The sequence below is a fragment of the Gracilinanus agilis genome, chromosome X, assembly GCF_016433145.1.
Source record: "Gracilinanus agilis isolate LMUSP501 chromosome X, AgileGrace, whole genome shotgun sequence".
Classification (NCBI taxonomy): domain Eukaryota; kingdom Metazoa; phylum Chordata; class Mammalia; order Didelphimorphia; family Didelphidae; genus Gracilinanus; species Gracilinanus agilis.
In genome coordinates, this window is record NC_058136.1 from 22,954,856 (window position 1) to 22,975,718 (window position 20,863).

Sequence of the window (20,863 nt, forward strand, 5' to 3'; positions counted from 1 at the left end):
TAGGTTTTGAACAATGATACACATAAAACCCAATGGAATTGCTCATCGGTTCTGGGAGGAGGGAGGGAGGAAGGAGGGGAAAACATGAATCATGTAACCATGGAAAAATATTCTAAAAAATAAATTAAGAAATTATTTTTAAAAATCATAGACTCTGAGATATGGAAAGGACCTCAGTTATCTAGTACAACTCATCGCTGCCAAATAATCATCCAGCTCCTAGAGGAAGATTCATGGGGACTCCTCTACCTCCTGAGGTATTATTCTATCCTATTCCATTTTTAGATTTGCAAGACTTAGTAATTCTGATCAATAAGATGATCTCTGTATAGAGAGCAGACACTTAATAGTTTTGTTACTTTGGGAGAGTCACTCAAACTGTCTAGGATTTGTTCCCTTTTCTCTAAAATGAAAGACTTATCTAGGTGTTCTCTAAATTCTCTTAAAACTCAAAATCTTATGAATCCCCTATTTCAGGGATTATTTTTTTCAATAATGTGGAAAACTCCTGATGAGGAAACATACTTCACCAAAGTGAATTGGCATCTGTTGGATATATTCTTAGAGAATTTCTTGGGAGATTGCAAAGTGAAGGGACTTAGCTAGTCATACAGTTAATATGTAGAAGAGGCAGGGCTTGAATGAATCCCCAACTCCCTAACTCTGAGACCCACTCTCTCTCTCAGTTGGGCCACCACACTTCCTCCCCAGAATGAAGAAGGGAAATTATTATTCCTTACAGTGAGTTGGTTGTTGTCTTTTTATACTTGAAGAGGACAAAAATGATATCACTCTGTTGGAATCAGTGTACAGTGTGAGTGTGTTTGACTATGGCTGATCAGACCACTATGAGCTTTACCACAGATCAGGTACAAATAGTCTGTATAAACATTTGGGATGGAAATATCTCTAAATTCGCACATCTCATAATTTATTTGAGCTACTGCAATTTACTGCAGGCTTGATTGAAGTCAGTACCTATAATGAAGTAATGATGGCGATATTGTCCAAAAACCAAGGTCCTATCTGGTCATGTCACAGCCTCTAGAGTACTCCAGGTTCTGTTGGGGTTTTTTTATTTTTAGAGGAAGTGAGGTGAGGAATGGTCAGTTTTCTCATTTTAAAAATTCATTCAGTGCTTTAAAGTTTTATTGATGCCTTTTTCTTTTCATCACAGTCATATCCAGATATCCCAGTTAGGAGGGAGATTTATTTCTTCTTGTCTTCTCCAGGCCCAATATATGGAATCAAAGGACATGGATTCAAATCCCAGCTCTGTGGAAGTCATGCTACTTCTCTTGGTCTCAGTTTCCTCTTCTTTAAAATAAGATAATTGAACTGTGTGACCTAGAGCTCTTTCTAGGTCTAACTCTATGATCCCATGAATCGTTAATTATAAAGAGCACACTGATTGCATCTTGCCTTTTAGAAAGGAATCTGAGGCAGCAGTGAGGTGACTCAGTGTATAGAACGCCAGTCCTAGAGACAGGAGGTCCTGGGTTCAAATTTGGTCTTGATACTTCCTAGCTGTGTGATCCTGGGCAAGTCACTTATTGCCTAGCACTTACCACTCTTCTGCCTTAAAACCAATACACAGTATTGATTCTAAGATGGAAGGTAAAGGTTTTAAAAAAAGAGAAAGTGATCTGAGGAGGGAGCCTGGCCACCTTGAGTTCTGTTCTTTACTCTAGACTTCCATTAAGTTCATAGGTCACTTGTTGGTTCCAATTCCTTGCAAAGATTCTAAAGGACAGTACTGAAATTGCCAAGCAGATGCCTATGTTGTCTCTTATTTATCCATCGGAGGTCAATTGATGGAGCCTACGACTGCAATAAAGAGGTACTCATTTCTCAGCGATCCATTAAAATATTCTCTCCATTATCACCTCATGTGACAGAAATTCGCTTGTTTTTCTTTTCAAAGAAATATTCCTGAATCCTGCCCTTTTTCCTCTCACCACTTTTAACTCAGCTCAGCAAGAGATTTAAATCACAATTATTTTTTGGAAAACCATAAGATTCTCTCTCTATTTTCCAGCAGATAGACTGCCTTGTTAGCTTCAGTGTTACTGCCCTAATCAGGTTTCTCTGTTCTGATAGCACTTAATTTTGACATTTAAAGAATGCTGAAACCATGTTCTTCTGAGTTGTTCTCTCTCATACCTAATCTAAGGTCAAGGGCAGTACAAATGAAATCAGGTCCCTAAATTCTCTGAAAATGAAAAGAAAGCAAATTGTTACCAGCTTAGCCAGGAGTGTGTGAGAGCCAGCAGATGGCTCCTACTTTAGGAAGGGTGGGGGTTGGGGTGGGGGTGGGGTGTGTGGAGAAGGCTCAGCCATCTGCTGGCTCTCTCGCATGCCTGCCCCATGAGTAAAGTGGGTTAAAAAGACCCCACCAATAAGTTGTGTCCCTTAGTTATTAGACAAGTGATTAATTGCTATTATTTGTCTCTTTTGCAGGTTTGGGAAGTAGCCTTTCCATTCACTCAACAAATGTTTACCAAGTGTCTATTTCATGACAGTGACTATGTTAGGCATTGCAGATACAATGAAAAAAAAAAGTTTTTTATCTGCCCTCAAGAAGCTTACATCCTTCTCTCTTTGGGATGCCACAACAGGTTTTTTTTCCTTCTGTTTATTTACTCATTCAATAAGTTTATATTAAGTACTTATTATGAAGACAATCAATCTGGTATAATGAAAAGAGTCCCAGATTCAGGATGTTTTTGTTCAGTTGTTTTTCAGTCTTGTCCAACCCTTCATGGCCCCTTTTGGAGTTTTCTTGGCACAGATATTGGAGTGGTTTGCCATTTTCTTCTCCAACTCATTTTACAGATGAGGAAACTGAGGCAAATAGGATAAAATGAAACCGCCAATAAGTGACTAAGGCCAGATTTGAATTCAGGTACTCTCGACTCCAGGCCTGATACTCTATATCCACCGAGCTGCCCCTGGATTCAAGATACCTAGACTTAATCTCCCCTTCTCATACTAGCTGTGTGGCCATGTGCAACTGTGAGTTTACTGATCTATAAAATGGGGATAACATTCTTTTCACTCTTTTTTCTCTTATGGTTGTCATAAGGAAAACCCTTTGTAAATCATAAGGTGCTATGTCAATAATGTAAGTTATGTATGTATATAGCACTAAGCTGGCTGGAAGAAGTAGGAGGGATTGGAGAGGAATAGAGGAAAAAAGGATAAATAGAAGATGTGGTCCTTCCTCCGCAGGAACTGTTAAGATATTTTATGCATGTAATGGAGGTCATTTTACATTTCTTTGGAATTCTGTATAACAGATAATTGTGCAATCTTTATTTCTTCTTCAGTGTGACTTCCGTTTATTGATTATATTATTTTACTATCTTCAAAGCAACATTTTTTATTTTCTTTACCATCTCTATAGTTTTTGTTGTTTCCAATTCATCTATTTTTCCTCTAATTCTCAAAATGTCTTTTGGGGGCAATTTTGGGGGTGTTTATTGTTGGGAAATGCAGCTACTGTGGTGGTAGGGCCTGGGGTGGGATAGGAGTCTCAGCTCCAAATCCTAGTCACATTGCTTCCAAAGCTGCAGGCTGGCTATTCCTCAGTATCAATGGCAGCTTGTCCCAGGAAATGAACAGCAGTGAACTTGCTATGCCTAAATTGTGCTAAAGCTCCCCGAAGTAGCTGCACCCAGCAGCGATCTCCTTCAGTGCCAGGAAGCACTGGTATTGGCTAGAAGCACAGGCACATCATAGTCTTCATCAAATCCCCGAGTTCCTTTCAAGGAGCCCCAATGTACATGGACAGAGATAAACTCCTGGAATCGCTGCTGGTTGAGGCCCAGGAGCCTCCCAGAAGTAAGTGTGTTGGTTGGAGACATAGGAGAAGGTGGCACTATTCCTTTATCATACCCCATATTAAAGCTGCCTTCCATTATAAACTTGAAGGGGACTGGAACCATGCTCTTCTTTTGATTACCCACAACCTCTTAATGGAAGGAGTTGTAAGAATAATTTATCATTATCAGTGTTTCCCATACCCATCATCAGAAGTTCCTACTATTTCAACCAAGTGGGTCTTCCAGCCAACTGTTTGATATCATCTCTACTTGCCCCACTGCATTACTGTGTGAGGTCTGGCCCCCAGCACCTTCCTCTTCACTAGTTGGAGAGCTTTGGGGAGGCTTGACTAGTGTATACTCCCTGATATCTGCATTTCTGCCACATATATTAAGCAGCCCAAGCTACTCACAATAATCCTTGTGAAGTGGCCCTGGATTAGGGCTTCCTGAGGCTGGGGAGAAGAGATAAAAGAATACCACTTGCCCTAAGAAACCATCCGTATCTAATACCGTGACTTCCTTGAGCCATCTGTCCAGAGGTACTGGAAGAAAAAGGAACCTTTTGGAGCTTAGGCTTTGCTTAAGGAGTCAATGAGGTCGAATAAGCAACTCATTCTTATTCATCCTGGTTGAGAAGTGTTCCAAGTGCTGACTGTGTGATGCCCCAGTTCAGTTCTGGAAAGTGTGAAATGGGCATGCTCTTAGTGATTGATTTTTGAAAAAGAGGGAAAGTTAGTACAAAAAGTAAGTGTTTTGCCTTTTGAAAAACATGGCATAAGCCACTGAACAGACCCTCCCATCTAAACTAGGGATGTCACACAGGAGTAGAAATGAACAGAAGAGTTTCCATAACCTCCATTCCCTTCACCTCTTAGTTTTTCTCAGGCCATCTCCCTTTCATTGATTATATGCTTCTCCCTGGTGAACCAATTCAATTCTATACTTTCTTCTACTTTCAAAACCCTTACTCCCTTGTAATATCACTAACCATGTTTTGCCAAACCCCAGACATGGCATACTCCCACCATTCTCTTCCTTTGCTCCTATTCACTTATTTCTAAATGTAATTAGAAGAAGCCACAGAGCTGTGCTGAGTCCATCAAAATTTAGTTATCTAATTTTTTTTCCAACAAAAACTAAAAGATTTTTTGAGAAACTTGCTGTGTTATCAAGGTCACAGTTACAAAGATATTTTTGTTCAATAATACTGGCATATCTTTAATTTTAAAAATATTTCAACATAATATTCTATGAATCAAGCCTATAGATTACTGATTCCCAAAGTGGGTGCTACTGCCCCCTGGTGGGTGCTACAGCTATCCAGGGAGGTGGTGATGACCGCAGGTGCATTTATCTTTCCTATTAATTGCTGATAAAATTTTAAAAAATTAATTTCCAGGGAGCTAAGTAATATTTTTTCTGGAAAGGGGGTGGTAGGCCAAAAAAGTTTGGAAACTACTGCTATAGATCATAATGGTCAACAATCTTCTGTCAGTATTTTCAATGCTAAAAGATAGTCAGGTAGAATGGATTTTTATACCCAACTGAGTGTTAATGTTATTCCCTCTTTCAGCCAATTCTGATGATGATAGGGTTCAAGCATGGCTTTCTACTCCCCAGCTTCTCTTCCACTGTAAAATCTCTTTTGTCACCCTTTCATGTGAGATAATTTACCCCATTCTATCTCCCCTTTCCACTTTCTCCTAGTGCATCCCTCTTTCTTACCTCTTAATATCATTATCTTTCCATCAGAGTCAAACCATACCTGTGTCCTCTATCTATGTATACTCCTAACTATGCTAATAATCATAAAGTTCTTTGGAATTACACATATCTTTCTATATAGGAATATAAATAGTTTGACTATTGAATCCTATATAATTTCTCTTTCTTGTTTACCTTCCTATACTTCTACTGAGTCTTATATTTGAAAATCAAATTTTCTATTTAGCTCTGATCTTTCCATTAGGAATTTTTGAAAGTCCTCTATTTCATTAAGCATCTATTTTCCCCCCTGAATAATTATACTTACTTCTGCCAGCTAGGTGATTTTTGGTTGTAATCCTAGCTCCTTTGAATTCTGGAATGTCATGTTTCTGACCCTCTGATCCTTTAAAGTGGAAGCTGCTAAATCTTGTGTTATCCTGTCTGTGACTCTGTAATATATTAATTCAATGATTCCCAAAGTGGGCGCCACTGCCCCCTGGTGGGTGCTGCAGCAATCCAGGAGAGTGGTGATGGCCACAGGTGCATTTGGGGGCAGTGAATAACTGTAAGGGGGCGGTGATAGTATGTGACATGGGGTGCTAAGTAATATTTTTTCTGGAAAGGGGGCGGTAGGCTAAAAAAGTTTGGGAACCACTATATTAATTGTTTCTTTCTGGCAGCTTGTGGTATTCTCTCCTTGCCCTGAGAACTCTGAAATATGGCTATAATATTCCTGGAAGTTTTCATTTGAGGATCTCTTTCAGGTGGTCATGGACAGAATCTTTCAATTTCTATTTTCACCATGGTTTAGTATATTAGGGCAACTTTTCTTAATTTTTTGAAATATGATATCTAGGCTCTTTTTTAAAATCATGGCTTTCAGATAATTCAGTACTTCTTAAATAATCTCTCCTGGATCTGTTTTCCTGGTGAGATGTTTTTCCAGTGAGATATTTCACATTTTCTTATATTTTTCATTCTTTTGATTTTGTTTTATTGTTTCTTGATGTCTCATGGAGTCACTGGTTTCCATTTCCCCAATTCTAATTTTTAAGGAATCATTTTCTTCAGTGATCTTTTATATCTCCTTTTCCATTTAGCCAAATCTGCTTCATAAGGAATTGTTTTCTTCACTGATTTTTTGGGAATTTTTGATATGTTTTATCATTTTTCCAGTTCTGATATTTAAGATTTTATTTTCTTCAGTATTTTTGTGCTTCCTTTACAAGTTGTTTATTTTTTCTTGATTTTTTTGTATCATTTTCATTTATTTTCCCAATTTTCCCTATACCTCTCTTATTTGATTTTTTAAATCCTTTTTTGAGCTCTTCAATGAGTTTTTTAGGCCAGAGATCACTTCACATTTTTCTTTGAGGCTTTGCATGTAGTGGTTTTGCCATTGTTTTCCTCTTCTGAATTTGTGTTTTGATCTTCCCTATCACCTTAGAACTATTCAATGGTCAGGGCGTTTTGTTGCTATTGTTGTTGCTTACTCATTTTTCCAGCCCATTTCTTGACTTTATGTTAAAATTGGGCTCTGCTCCCGGGGTGAAGGGGGCAATATCTGATGCTTCAAGTGTTTTTTCCTATTATTTTTCAGAGCTAGTTCTGGGGGGTTGTGAATTTGGGGTTCTTCTAAGGTGATATGATCTAAGGAGAGGTATGGTCACTGCTCATCTGGTCTATATTTTGTGAGCAATCAAAAGCAATCTTTTCTGTCCTGGAACTGAGACCAGGGTCTCTGCCCCCTGAGGCCAGAATTCTAGAGTGTTAGTTTTCCTCCTCATCCTGGGACTGAAATTTGGATCCCCATATGGGCAATGAAACAGATTCCTAACATAACTAAGGATCCAGATCCTCTGTAATCTCCTTATGACCAATTGTCTGACCTCCTTATTGTCTGTGGATTAAGAACTTGGGCAGTTACTATTCAACTATTCAGTTGCCCCCAAGGTCTGCAATTGGTTTGGGTGTGGCCATGGTTGTCTGCCTTGCATTGAGGCTCAAGTCCTCTCAAGCCTTGCAGTGGGCCTCTTTGCTAGTTTTTCCTGTGTGACATGCTCTAGACCAGTGGTGGTGAACCTATGTCATGGGTGCCAAAGATGGCATGCAGAGCACTCTCTGTGGGCACGTGGCTGCCCTCCCCTCCCCCAGAATTTGTTACTAGAAAGGCAGAGGGACTTGGGCAGAGCTGCTCCCTTCTTTCTCTTCATTGTGCCTGATAACATTTTTTCATATCATCCTCCCCTCCGCCCAGCAGCCTAATGGGAGTGTATAGGGAGTAAGGTGGGTAGCTTAGAGGTGGCAGAGCTGGAGGGGAACAGAGTATTCATGCCCCTCCCCTCCCCCTCTCTACACTCACTGAAGACATTACTCACTTCACCCACCCCTGCAACCAGCAGCCCAATGGGAGTGCTTCCTCCCTCCCCTGTTTGGGGTAAGAGTTGGGGCAGGGTGCACTTGATGGGGAGGAGGAGCAGGCATGCCATCTTGGGGCAGGGCAAGCATGGCACGTGGTCTGGGGGGTGGGATGGGGGCAGAGCCTGGCATTCTGTCTCTAAAGGTTCACCATCACTGCTCTAGACTGTGCTCCCCTCTTAACCCACCCAATAAGATGCGCCTTTTCTATTAACCTTCTAAGTTTTCCTAGGCAGGAAAATTGTTTTATTTCTACCCTTTTGTTTGTTTTGCCACTCCAGAATTTATTTTGAGGTGCTTTTTTTTAAACCCTTAAATTCTGTGTATTGGTTTCTAGGCGGAAGAGTGGTAAGGGTAGACAATGGGGGTCAAGTGACTCGCCCAGGGTCACACAGCTGGGAACTGTCTGAGGCCGGATTTGAACCTAGGACCTCCTATCTCTAGGCCTGATTCTCAATTCACTGAGCTACCCAGCTGCCCTTGAGGGACTTTTTAAAAGTTGTTTGGATGGGAATTTTGGAGTACTTAAATGTGTAACTGCCTTTACCTCATCATCTTGGCTACACTTATGTGCTGCTAGTTTTATTATTATTAAATATGATAGAATTCTCATTTTTTAAATGCTGATTTGAAATGGACAGTAAAGTGAGCCTTATTCACTTTTTAAAAAATAAAGCTCCAATAGAAAATAGAAAAACTCTTATTAATATTGAAGATAGATGCAATTAAATACAAAGAAACTTTTTTTTGTTAAATTAGCAGATGGACTAAATTTGGCATAGGGGTTTGTCAGTAAGTAGAGCTTAAAAAGTCAGGCTACTAGGGCATATTTTCTAGACATTTTAGAAAAGTAGTTAATGTTAAAACTTATGAAATAAGTCTCCTTGAATATTGAGTCATACAAATTATTGTATGATCCCTAGTTCTAATTTTTCCCCCATAAAACTCCAAGTCAAAGATAACATGATCACCTTTTTCTCTCCAGTCTTTTTTCACTAATTTCAAAGCAGGAATAATTTTTCACACTGTACACAGTATGAATAATTTAAACTTAAAATTCTTAGGGATGAGCATGCCAAACATTGAATTCTAAGATTTATAAGTGCATATTAGATTCAGCTTTTAAAAATAGTTCAAAATATGTAAAAGACTTTCATTGTTATCTTTGTATCCCCAGTGCCTAGAAAAGTGCTTACTTAGCACATAGAGGATATATGATAAATTATTATTTAATTGAATCACTTCTTTTTTATCTTAATTTCTCTGAATTGTGGTTGAGATTAAATATACATTTTCTGAGCTAGTATATGCAAAATTATAAATGCATATCACAATTGTGGTAGTAATCTTGTTGGTGTAATATAAGCTAAATTACTCTAATTGTGACACATCAAAAATTACAGATGAGGTGATATTTTAACTGTTGTTATAGGTTTCTGGAAATTATCCTCCACTTTTTCATGGAAAAACAGGAATAAGTGAACTTTAAAAACAAATTCATTGTATTCCTGGGCTGAATGAGTGCCACTTGTTAAGGAATTTGCAGGCGGAAAGAAAATGAAGAATTTTAATAAAATGATTTCCAAGTCTTCCCATAAAGTGTGGTTTGTAAGTGCTAAGCAGTGTACATAATCATTAGATTCATTTACTGCTTAATATCCAGCTATTAGATTCAGCAATTTTATAGCAGTGGTTTTGATATTAAAATTATATTAATTGCATCCAAATCAGATGCTAACAATTTTTGCTCCAATTAGTGATTATTTTGTTTAATAGGAACTTCCTAATAATTATAATTATTAATTATTACAATAATTAGTAAAGGAAATTGTTCATTTTTTTGCTTGATAAAGTTTCCTTGTGTGTTTTGTATCCATATATTTTCAGTTTGGGGAGAAAATAAAATGGAAAAGTGTAAGTGCTCGATTTCTGTCTGTCCTGTAAAGATCAGTCTCAATTAGTGTCTAGAGGACTCTCTGGGGGACTGGCCTGAAAAATTGGCAGAACAGACATTCATCCTCAAATGTATATTTATTGGTAATGTATTGGGCAACACCCCCTTGTACCAGCCTGTCTCCATGTAGCACAGATTCACCATGGTCCAAGGCAAGGCCAACTTCATTTGAACAGTTCTACATCACAGAAAATTCCAGTAGAAGCCTTTGCTCACCACATCTCTCCTTGACACTGCTTCTGACAGAGAGAGATCGTGGTGATAATGGACAAACCATTGACAGGTCATTTGGATTTCCTTAGGAATGGATTATCATCCATTTCCTGCTTTCTTCATTACCTCACAGGAATTCAAATCTTCTTTTGAAAAGCAGAATGATTAAATGTTTGTCTAACCCAGAGTTCTAAAGGAAATAAACCTCGGCCAGAATTAAATACAGCAACAAAAAGTGTAATTCAACATATAACATCATCATCATCATAATAATGAAGAGGAAGAGGAGGATAAACACTTGTATAGTGTTTGCTATGTGTATCACGCTAAGTGCTTTACAGGTTTTCCATTGATCCTCACAATTCTGTAAAGTAGTGTTCTTATTATCCCCATTTTACAGATGAAGAAACTGAAGCAAATAGAGACTTACCCAGGATCACACTGCTAATAAGTATCTGAATCTGTATTTGAACTCAGGTCTTCCTGACTCCGGACCCAGAACTCTCTCAACTGTACCATCTAACAACTATTCTATGGATGACCTAGAGATCAACTCTAGATTCTACAAGAGTGGGCCTCATTTGGTCATACAGTCTGGCCCCAAAGTATGTTTAAATCTTTGGAACCTCAAAGGTTGGACTGGTTCCAGAACTATTTAGGGTTTCTAGCCTTTTTTGGACAAGAGTTCTAGATCAAACCTTCCACTCTTCACTGCTTTTCCAGACTTTTTACCATCACCACCTGACTTTAGGCCCAGTGCTGTATCCACTGCTCCAAGAACCTGATCCTGGTTGAACAGCCACCACAAGCAATTGGAATGATGAGCAAGGAAGCTGACAATAAGTAATAAAAACAGAAATGCATATCTAGCCATTGTTTGTAGAAGATGTTCTTCATGAATAATACACATCTCTGTGAACTATACTGGTTCACCCAATGCTCATCTGTCCCCAAGAATGAAGTTAGCGTTCCACCCAGCCTGGTATTTGCTATAGACTCTCCTGAATAATGGCAGAGTTCAATATTGCCTACTAAACATAAAGAAGAACTTCTTCCTATAGTAGAAGTTGTAAAAAGTTCTGGTTCGTTTACTGGCATTGGACTTTCCTTAATAGCAGTCTTTTGAGCTTTCCCTGCTTTGCTGTTCCGAGAGCAGAGCTCTAATCCTCATAATTCCCTTCCTTTATACACTTGTTAATACACATAAATGATACGCCAAATGCCAATATGCTATAAAACAGGGTGACTGCTGTGGTGATCATCTGATTTTTCCCATTAAAAAAGGCTGTTAATGCTATCACCATTTTGTTTTCCAGATATCAGAAGAACACCCACAAGGAGGGCAGGAACACCCCATCACGGTATCTTGATAATTCCTACAAGAATTTGTATTATCTTTTTCTTTCTTCAACAGAAGCAAAAAAACTAATAGTAACCTGATCCATGGGTAAGTGCTATAGAGAAAACAAGCATCAGAATTTATTCAACAGAAGTTTTCTCCTTAACAATTCCATATCGTCATTCCAGCGTAGACAATAGATTAAGCAATGAGTATTGGTTGTCATCAGATGAGGCAGCTGTTATATTTCTTACTCAGAAGTAGAACAGCAAGGGACCCGACTGAGGAGACCCAACTGCTAATGCTTATATCAAAGCTAACATTCTGGATGGCATATGCCATTTGCTTTGAATCTATGGAAGGAATGGTCAGTAACCAGAAGAAACATACATGAACAGAGACAAAAATACTTGTCACCATCCTTGAAGTTGTAACTTCTACTTCTATGTTGAATTTTGTTGCAATGATAGCTACTCCCAGTGCTACTGGAAGAACTCCATATAAAAATGCATTATTTGATAAACTAATACGGTTCATTAAACCCACTGGTCTTGCCAAGAGCTCTACCATCTATTCAGAAGTGGCATCACCAGTTTATATGTGATTAGCAAAATTATTGCAACAAATACAGATTTCTTCAATTCCTTTATTATTTTTGCACCATTGTGAGCCTAAGATGAAACAGGTTTGAGCCACAAAAGGAACTCCCAAACCCATCTAGAAAATTTTCTAGAAATTTCTCCAAATAAAGAGCCCAAAATAAAATTGAATGTGATTCCAGTGAAGACCATAAATGCTATTGGGATCTGCAACACATGCAGAAGTCCAAGTCGAGCTATTTATATTTTGGTTTTTATTTTATTTTTCATTTACATGTAGAAATAATTTTTGACAATTGTTTTCTGACATTTTAAGATTCAGAGACTTTCCCTCTCTACATTCTCCCCACCTCCTCAAGGCAATAAGTAGTCTGATATAGGTTATGGCTGTACTTTCATGCAGTACATATTTCCATATTGCTAATGTTGTGATAAAAGACACATATCACACATACAATAACAATCTCATGAAGGAAATAAAGTAGAAGATGGCATGCTTTGATCTGCACTCAGACTCCAACAATTTCTTCTTTGGCTGTGGATAGCATTTTCATCATGAGTCTCTTGTGATTATCTTGGAAACTTGCTTTGCTGATAATATAGTCCTTCACAGTTGATTATCATATAACATTTTGTTACTGTATACATTGTTCCCCTGGTTCTGCTCACTTCACTTTGCATCACTTTAATATATGTCTTTCCCGGGGTTTTTTTTTTAACTCATCCCGTTCATCATTCCTTATGGCACAACAGTATTCTGTTACAACCATATACCACAGCTTGTTCATAAATTCACTAAGTGATGGACAACCCTTCAGTTTTCCAATTTTTTGCCACTACAAAAAGAGCTGCTAAAAATATTTTTGGAACAAGTGGGTCCTTTTCTCTTATCTCTGATCTCTTTGGGCTACAGACCAGTAGTGGTATTGCTGGGTCAAAGGGTATGCATAGTTTTATGGCCCTCCAAGCCTGGTTCCATATTGTTCTCCAGTATAATAATGTCCCAATTTCCCCACATCCCCTCCAACATTTATCATTTTCCTTTTTGGTCATGTTAGCCAATTTGATAGGTGTGATATAGCATCTCGGAGTTCTTTTAATTTGCATTTCTCTAATCAGTAGTGATTTGAAGCATTTTTTCATGTGATTGTGGATAATTTAAATTTCTTCTTCTGAAAACTACCTGTTCATATCCTTTGACCATTTTTCATTTGGGGAATGCTTTGTGTTCTTATAAATTTGCCTCAGTTTTCTTTATAGTTGAGAAATGAGGCTGTTATCAAAGATATTTGCTATAATTTCCCCCCTAAATTTGATGTTTCTCTTCAAATTTTGTTTGCATTGGGTTTGTTTGTACAAAACCTTTTTAATTTTATGCAATCAAAATTATCTATTTCATTTTTCATAATTTTCTCTGTGTCTTGTTTGATCATAAATTCTTCCCTTTATCCATAAGTCTGGCAAGGTAAACTTTTCTGTGTTTCCCTAATTTGTTTTTGGTATCACCCTTTATTTTTAGATCAAATATCTGTTTTGATTTTATCCTGATGTATTGTGTGAAATGTTGCTCTAGTTCTAGTTTCTGTCATACTATTTGCCAGTTTTCCCAACAGTTTTTGCCAAATAGTGAGTTCTTTCACCAAAAGCTTGGATCATTGGGTTTATCAAACCCTAAGTTATTATGGACATTAACTGCCATGTGTTGATTACCTAATCTATTCCCATTGATCCAATGTTATATTTCTTAGCCAGTACAGACTCTTTTGATGATTACCACTTTATAGTATAATTTGAGATCTGATGTGGGTAAGCCTCCTTCTTTCCAATTTTTTTCATTAACTCTCTTGATATTCTTAGTGTTTTGTTCTTCCATATGAATTTTGTCCTTATTTTTTCTAGTTCTATGAAATAATTTTTGGGTAGGTAGGCACTGAATAGGTAATTTAATTTAGGTAATATTATCATTTTTATTATATTGGCTTGGCTTATTTATGAGCAATTAATATGTTTCCAATTGTTTAGGTCTGACTTTATTTGTGTGAAAAGTGTTTTGTAATTGTGTTCATTTATTTGCTGGGTTTGTTTTGGTAGATATACCCCCAGGTATTTTATGTTGTCTAGAGTGATTTTGAATGGAATTTCCTTTTCTATCTCTTGCTATTGAGCTTTGTTGGTGGTAAATAGGAATGATCTTGATTTGTGTGAGTTATTTTGTATCCTGTGGCTTTGCTAAAGTTAATTTTTTCTAATAGTTTTTTGGTGGATTCTCTAGGCATACCATTTGCAAAGAGCAATAACTTTGTTTCTTCATTCCCTATTCTAATTTCTCCAATTTCTTTTTCTGTTCTTATTGTTATAGTTAGCATTTCTAGTACAATATTAAATAGTAGTGGTGATATTGGGCACTTTTGCTTTACTTCTGACCTTATTGGGAAGGGTTTTAGTTTATCTCCATTGCAGGTAATGTTTGCTGATGATTTTAGATAGTTGTCATGTATCACTTTAAAGAGGTTTCCATTTATTCCAATTTTTTGTATAAGGAATAGGTATTTTTTAATCAAATGTTTTCTCTTTATCTATTGAAATAATTATATGGTTTCTTTTGGTTTTGTTACTGCTATGGTCAATTATGCTGATGACATAGAATCATTTCTGCATTCCTGGTATAAAACTCGATCATGGTGTATAATTATTGTGATACAATGCTTTAATCTCTTTGCTAGTATTTTATTTAAAAATTTCACATCAATGTTCATTAGGGAGATAGATCTGCAGTTTTCTTTCTCTGTTTTAACTCTTCCTGGTTTAAAGATCAGTACCTTATTTGTAGCATACAAAGAGTTTGGAAGAATTCCCTCTTCCCCTATTTTCCCCAATAGTTTAGGTACTATTGGAGTTAGTTGTTCTTTGAATGTTTGGTAGAATTCACTTATGCATCCATCTAATCCTGGAGCCTTTTTCTTACGGAGTTCTTTCATGGTTTGTTCAAGACATTGATGCAAAATTTTTAAATAAAATACTAACAAAGAGATTACAGCATTGTATCACAATAATTATACACCATGATCGAGTTTTATACCAGGAATGCAGAAATGATTCTATGTCATCAGCATAATTGACCATAGCAGTAACAAAACCAAAAGAAACCATATAATTATTTCAATAGATAAAGAGAAAACATTTGATTTTTAAAATACCCATTCCTTATAAAAACATTGGAAGTGTCTGAGGTCAAATTTGAACCCAGGACCTCCTGTCTCCAAGCCTATTTCTCCATCCACTCAGTCACCTAAGCTGCCGCTAGCCATGTTTTTGAATAGTAAAGCTGGAAATGCAAAATTCCTTAGTCCTTTGGCCTGGGTTACTGTTATAATGTGGGCCCTTCCTACTATGTATCAGGAAAATATTATACCAAACCATTGTAACATGACTGGGGAAAAATTAGTTATTTCTAGTAAAAGGAGGATTTCTAGTAAAATTGAATCCATAAGCTACTGTTGCAGGCAAAGACTTCGTCATGTTGACTGATGAAGCCAGGTTATTCAAAGTCAGATTAGCAAAATAATTCATTTTTCTCTCAATGGACTACACCAGCTAAAACTCTGAGGATGAAATGTATTCCCTGGAGACTCAAGGTTGAGAGTGTGAAATAGTATAGTGGCTCCTCCTTTAATCTGGTACTCTTGTACACTACATTCATCTGTCTTGTGTTAAGAGCCTTTTGAAAGACACATTAGTCTAAGATGAGATGCTCTTCTATCCACTGGCCTGCATAGTCCACAGCCCCAGGTTGGGCTGGGCCAAGCAAGGAGGCAGCCCCAGCATCCCTCCTCCTGCTAGCATCCCCATAAAAAGCCAGTGGCTGGTGGCTCCACAGACACTCTCCCCTAAAGATACAACAGGACATCTCTTCCTTGAAAAAGTAACAAAAGCAGCTAAAAATACATTCTAAGAAATTTCAATATCATCCACGGTACATATTTTTTGAAAAAAATGCAAATGATTTGGAATGTAAGCTCCCTGAGGGCAGGTTTTGGTTTTTATTTTGTGTCTCCAGCAACTATCAGATTACTTGACACACAATAAAAGTGCTTGGTAAGTGCTTGTTGACTGAATGGATAATTCTGTAGTATTCCTTGGGCACTATCCATTTAGCAGTTTTAAATAAAAGTAGAGCTCTTAAATATATTTTAAAGTTTTCATATGGAATTTCTTTCAGGAAGTGACTGGTCGTTTATTTCCATTTTCCCCTCTGGTTCTAAGATATCTGGACATTTTTCTTTGAAGATTTCTCAAAATAAGATGTCTGGATTCTATTTTTGGTCATGGTATCAGACAGGGACAAGGATTCTCAATATTTTTCCCTTTGTCTCTTTTCCTGATCAGAAAATTTGCCAAGAGACAGACAGATGGACAGGCAGACAGAGATAGAAAAATTGATAATCTAGGACTGAGAAGAGATTAGGGCTAAGTACAAAGATTTGAGAGTACTGATGGCAATTGAATGTTAATGATGGTTGATATCATCAAGAGAAAGCAAGGAGCTAGGAAAAGGAAATGAACACAGTATAGGCATGGGAGAGTACTCCTGCTAAGAGGGGAATAAATGGATGATGATCCAGGAAAGGGGAGACTAAAGAATGGGTGGTAACAGGATTCTTTCAAAGTTTGTCCATGAAAGATGAAGGAGCAGGACAGGGGTGGGGAGAAGGGGAGGCGAGTTAGTTGGCTCAGTGGATAGAGCACCAGGCCCAGAGACAGGAGGTTCCAGATTCAAATGTGACCTCAGACACTTCCTAGCTGTGTGACCCTGGGCAAGTCATTTAACCCCCATTGCCTAACCCTTACCACTCTTCTGCCTTTAGGACCAATACAGAGTATTGATTCTAAGAGAGAAGATAAGGTTTAAAAAAAAAAAAAGAAAGGGGGGGAGGATGATAGTTTGAGGTGATACAGAGAAAAGAGGTTTTTATTAATCATATGAATATTTATATTTATTAATAATTAGAAAAATATGGGCAGCTAGATAGCTAAGGGGACAGAGAGGGAGGCCTGGAGTCCAGAGGTCCTGGGTTCAGGTTTTATCTCAGATAATTCCTAGCTATGTGACCCTGGGCAAGTCACTTAACCCCAGTTGCCTAGCCCATACCACTCTTCTACCTTGCAACTAATATACAGTAGAGATTCTAAGATAGAAGGTAAGGATTTATAAAAATAATAATAATAATTAGTGAAATCCCACAAAGACACACTGGCATCTCCATATTATAAGAGCCCTTGAGGCAGTTGGGGGGCGGAGAGAAGAGTAGAGGTCAGCCATAGCCTACAGGCCAATGTTAGGCTTATGGTTATTTTTCACACACATACAGACACACAGAAATGTATGTATTTGTGTGTGTGTGTGTGTGTGTGTGTGTGTGTGTGTGTATTTTTATCTAGAAGGAGTTAATTACTTTATTTCCTGGATACCTCTTTGAACTCAGGAACAGACTTAAGAGAAAACAGATTCCAATGGAAGAAAAAAAAAAATATATATATATATATAAGTAGAATTGTAACTTGCCTAGAACCACTGTAGTTTTGCCCCAGTGTAGACTGTGCCACAGCCACCTAGGGGATGTGCTGCCCTCCCTGCATGAGTCTTCCAACTAGAGGATAGAAGGTCCCCAGTAGTTTTGTTTTGAGATGATGAGCAAGCAGCAAAGGGATCCACTGGACAGATGCTGCTTTTCCAGACCAAATGTGACCTCCACACTGCTGTGGGGCAGCTCTGGAATGAGCAGTAGATTTCCCCCTAGACCATGATTCCATATAACTCAAATGAATTTGCCTCAGGCATCAGACTGCCTACTTACAGTTCTGCCCCCCATGTTTGAAAATGAACCCCCTTTGACAGCTTTAGACCCAGAATAGAGCTACCTCAAACCTCTAGGGGAAAAAAATCTAACAGCAAGATAGAGGAGTTTGCTGGCATTCAAGTTATGGAGGGGACAGTGGAAAGTACACTAAAGCGGATCTAAAGGCAGATTCTTTGCATCTTTTGGGATCTATTCTCCCCTTGATATGTATATGTTTCCCAATTGGTCTTAATTGAGTCATTTGCCCCTATTGAGGGCAGAACTAGGCCTTTAACATGCCTGACTGAATTATTCTTATGTAGAGAGTAGATAGTGTAGGGGCTATAAAGTTTTTATTGTGGAGTTAGGATTGACTGAATTACATTATTCACAAGTGGGAATCCTCTTTGGGGTGCCAGATTGAGAGAAGGAGAGGTCATTCCTTCCCTAGACCTATTCAGAAATGAGCCTCCATTGAGCATCCCAACAAAGGCCAATTAGTATTGATTGTGCCTGCCTGGTTTGCTAGGGGTGGACACCTGCCCTGTGGCAATGGGCCTTAGACCACCAACTCATGCCACCTCTGCACTTATCCCACCCAGAAGTCATCTGAGTACAGCAGCTGACTGGGAAGCAAACACCCCACTCTAATCCTTGTTCCAGCACCTGCTATATTGAGGACGACTCCATTTTCCAAAGGCACGTTTTTTTCCTCCCCTCAATCTTTATGAAATCTGACTCCATTGTTATGATTGTTAAGGTGAATCCAGTACAGTAATCTGTCCTGTCCTTTAAAATGAAATCACGTTGATTGGCAGTGTGCTTTTTTTTTTAATTGAATCATTTCAGTCACCTTTTGTTTGGGGTCTCCCCCTCTCCTCACTCCCGGCTCCCATGATCTAGTTTGAATATTGAGCCATTGACATATCAGTGTTTAAAAGGTAATTAATTAATATGGTCGTGGCTTTCAATTGAATGAAAAGCATTTCTTTCTTCTTAGCATCCCAGGCAGTTTCACAGATATCACATCAATTGCTACTTTCTAAAATGCCTTGTGGAGAGTGGGTGTTGCTCTCGCCACATTTCTTTGGGGAGCTATAATGATTTAGCAATTCTTTAATGAAAAAAAGCCAAAGTCGAGGCAGATGTCGAGAATGCACTCCAGAGGGACAGGAAGCAGTCAGGGAGAAGGCCCATAAACATTTGGAGGCAAAGAGTTAATATTTAACCAAGGAGCCAATGCCTCAGTGCAGCTGGTAAGGATTCAGTGAAAACCCAGCACCCACATGGAGGCCCACAACTTTTCTCTCTCCCGGGTTTAACATCTGTTCTTTCTTTCTCCCATTTGGCATCCTGGTAAAGGTCCGTCCATTAGCAGCAATTGAAAACGTAAATCTGGAGATAGTCTCTGTCTCTCTCCTTTTGCATTAATTGTCAGAGCCCTAAACTGATATTTCAGAAATCAGATCCAATTCATAAATACTGAATTCTGCATGCCCGACTACATTTGATAATCATCCGATTCATTTGACAGATGCTATAAGCGTAATTTTATGTTGTGCCCAATCTGCACTGAATTACTTGAATAATAGCGCACTCTGTATTTATTTGCCTTTCCAAAACAGTAATCAAACACTAGGGAGTAGACTTGAGAGAGGAACCGGAGGGATAATCCACTTTTCTGATAATTGGAGGAGTGACAAATGTAATTTATTTTACTTGGGTGCTTCTTCTGCAAATGTTCCAGGGGAAGCTCTGCATATCCTCCAGAAGGCATCCCTCTGACTGGCCTTTCTGGTATTAGAATTCAGAAAGCATTTAATGAGCTCAAGAAACCAGTTTCCCTCCTGGGTCCATATTGTCCAATGGGGACCTGGTGTTTGCAAATACCGCTTTGATTGACACATTAATGGGTTTCTCTTCCTTCAAAAAATGTCCTTGTGCTACAGGGGGGAAAAAAGGCAAATTGATAAGTTTCTGGTTTATGAGTTAAAGAGGCTCAGCCTCTGTTTAAATGAAATCCCCATGGAAACTTGTATTTCAAAGGTAAGGCTGGAGAAGAAAAGCTGCATGTCAACTTACAAAAGGGGCAAGCCATGTACAGACAGACAGAGTGATAGCCTTTGCAAGAGAGAATACCACATAGAAAGTTAAGTGGGCAGGTGTTCCCTGACAGCTTGAGAAGGGAGCATCTACAGATGATTTTTTGTTGCTCAGGCTTCAGTGAAAATTAGTGAAGAAATGAGAGTGAATTGTTGGCTAGAAAATGAAGTCGTCCTTTCAGACCATAGACTAAAGAATTGAAAGATAATTGGGACGGTCTATCATGAAAGCCTAGTGCTCTTTTTTTCCATTTACTTAAACCTTGGGGGATGAGGGGGGGGGTGAGGCTCTGGGAAGGCAAGAAAGCATCTATATCATACTCTGATTCAAGCGTGTTCTATGGCTCACATTTAGTAAGGCCCTTTGTATTTGAAAGTTATGCTCCTAAGCACATTCATAAGCAATATAGCTAAAAGATTGCCCTGCCCTGGCTCCCCACATTTGTCATCCCTGCATATGTAGCCGGGGCTTTTAGGGCATATCTCATCCTTTGTCTCTAGGGCACACGAATGAATTCTGCCAGTGTCGCCTCTAAAGAGGAAGGGGCTCCTCTTAGATGGACAATTGGTGGTTTTATAACTTTGTCAGAGTGGGAGAGAATTTGTTATTTTTCCTTTTGTTGGAAAGCTAAGCATTTCAGTTTTAGTCAGTGGCTAGAGTTAAGTTGTAGCCTTCCAACACACACTCTCTCTCTCTCTCTCTGTCTCTCTCTCCCTCTCTCTCCCTTCCTCCCGCCTTTTCTCTCTCTCTCCCTCTCTCTCTCCCTTCCTCCCTCCTTTTCTCTCTCTCTCTCTCTCTGTCCTCTCTCTCTTTCCCTCTCTCTCCTCTCTCTCCTCTCTCTCCCTCTCTCTCTCCCTCTCTCTCTC

At 38.5% G+C, this 20,863-nt stretch overlaps 1 pseudogene; it reads right to left on the bottom strand.

Annotated features, from left to right (window-relative positions):
* Window positions 1-3,692: 3,692 nt before the first annotated feature.
* The window catches only part of LOC123253525, a 73,182-nt pseudogene continuing 56,011 nt past the window's right edge, over window positions 3,693-20,863 (bottom strand).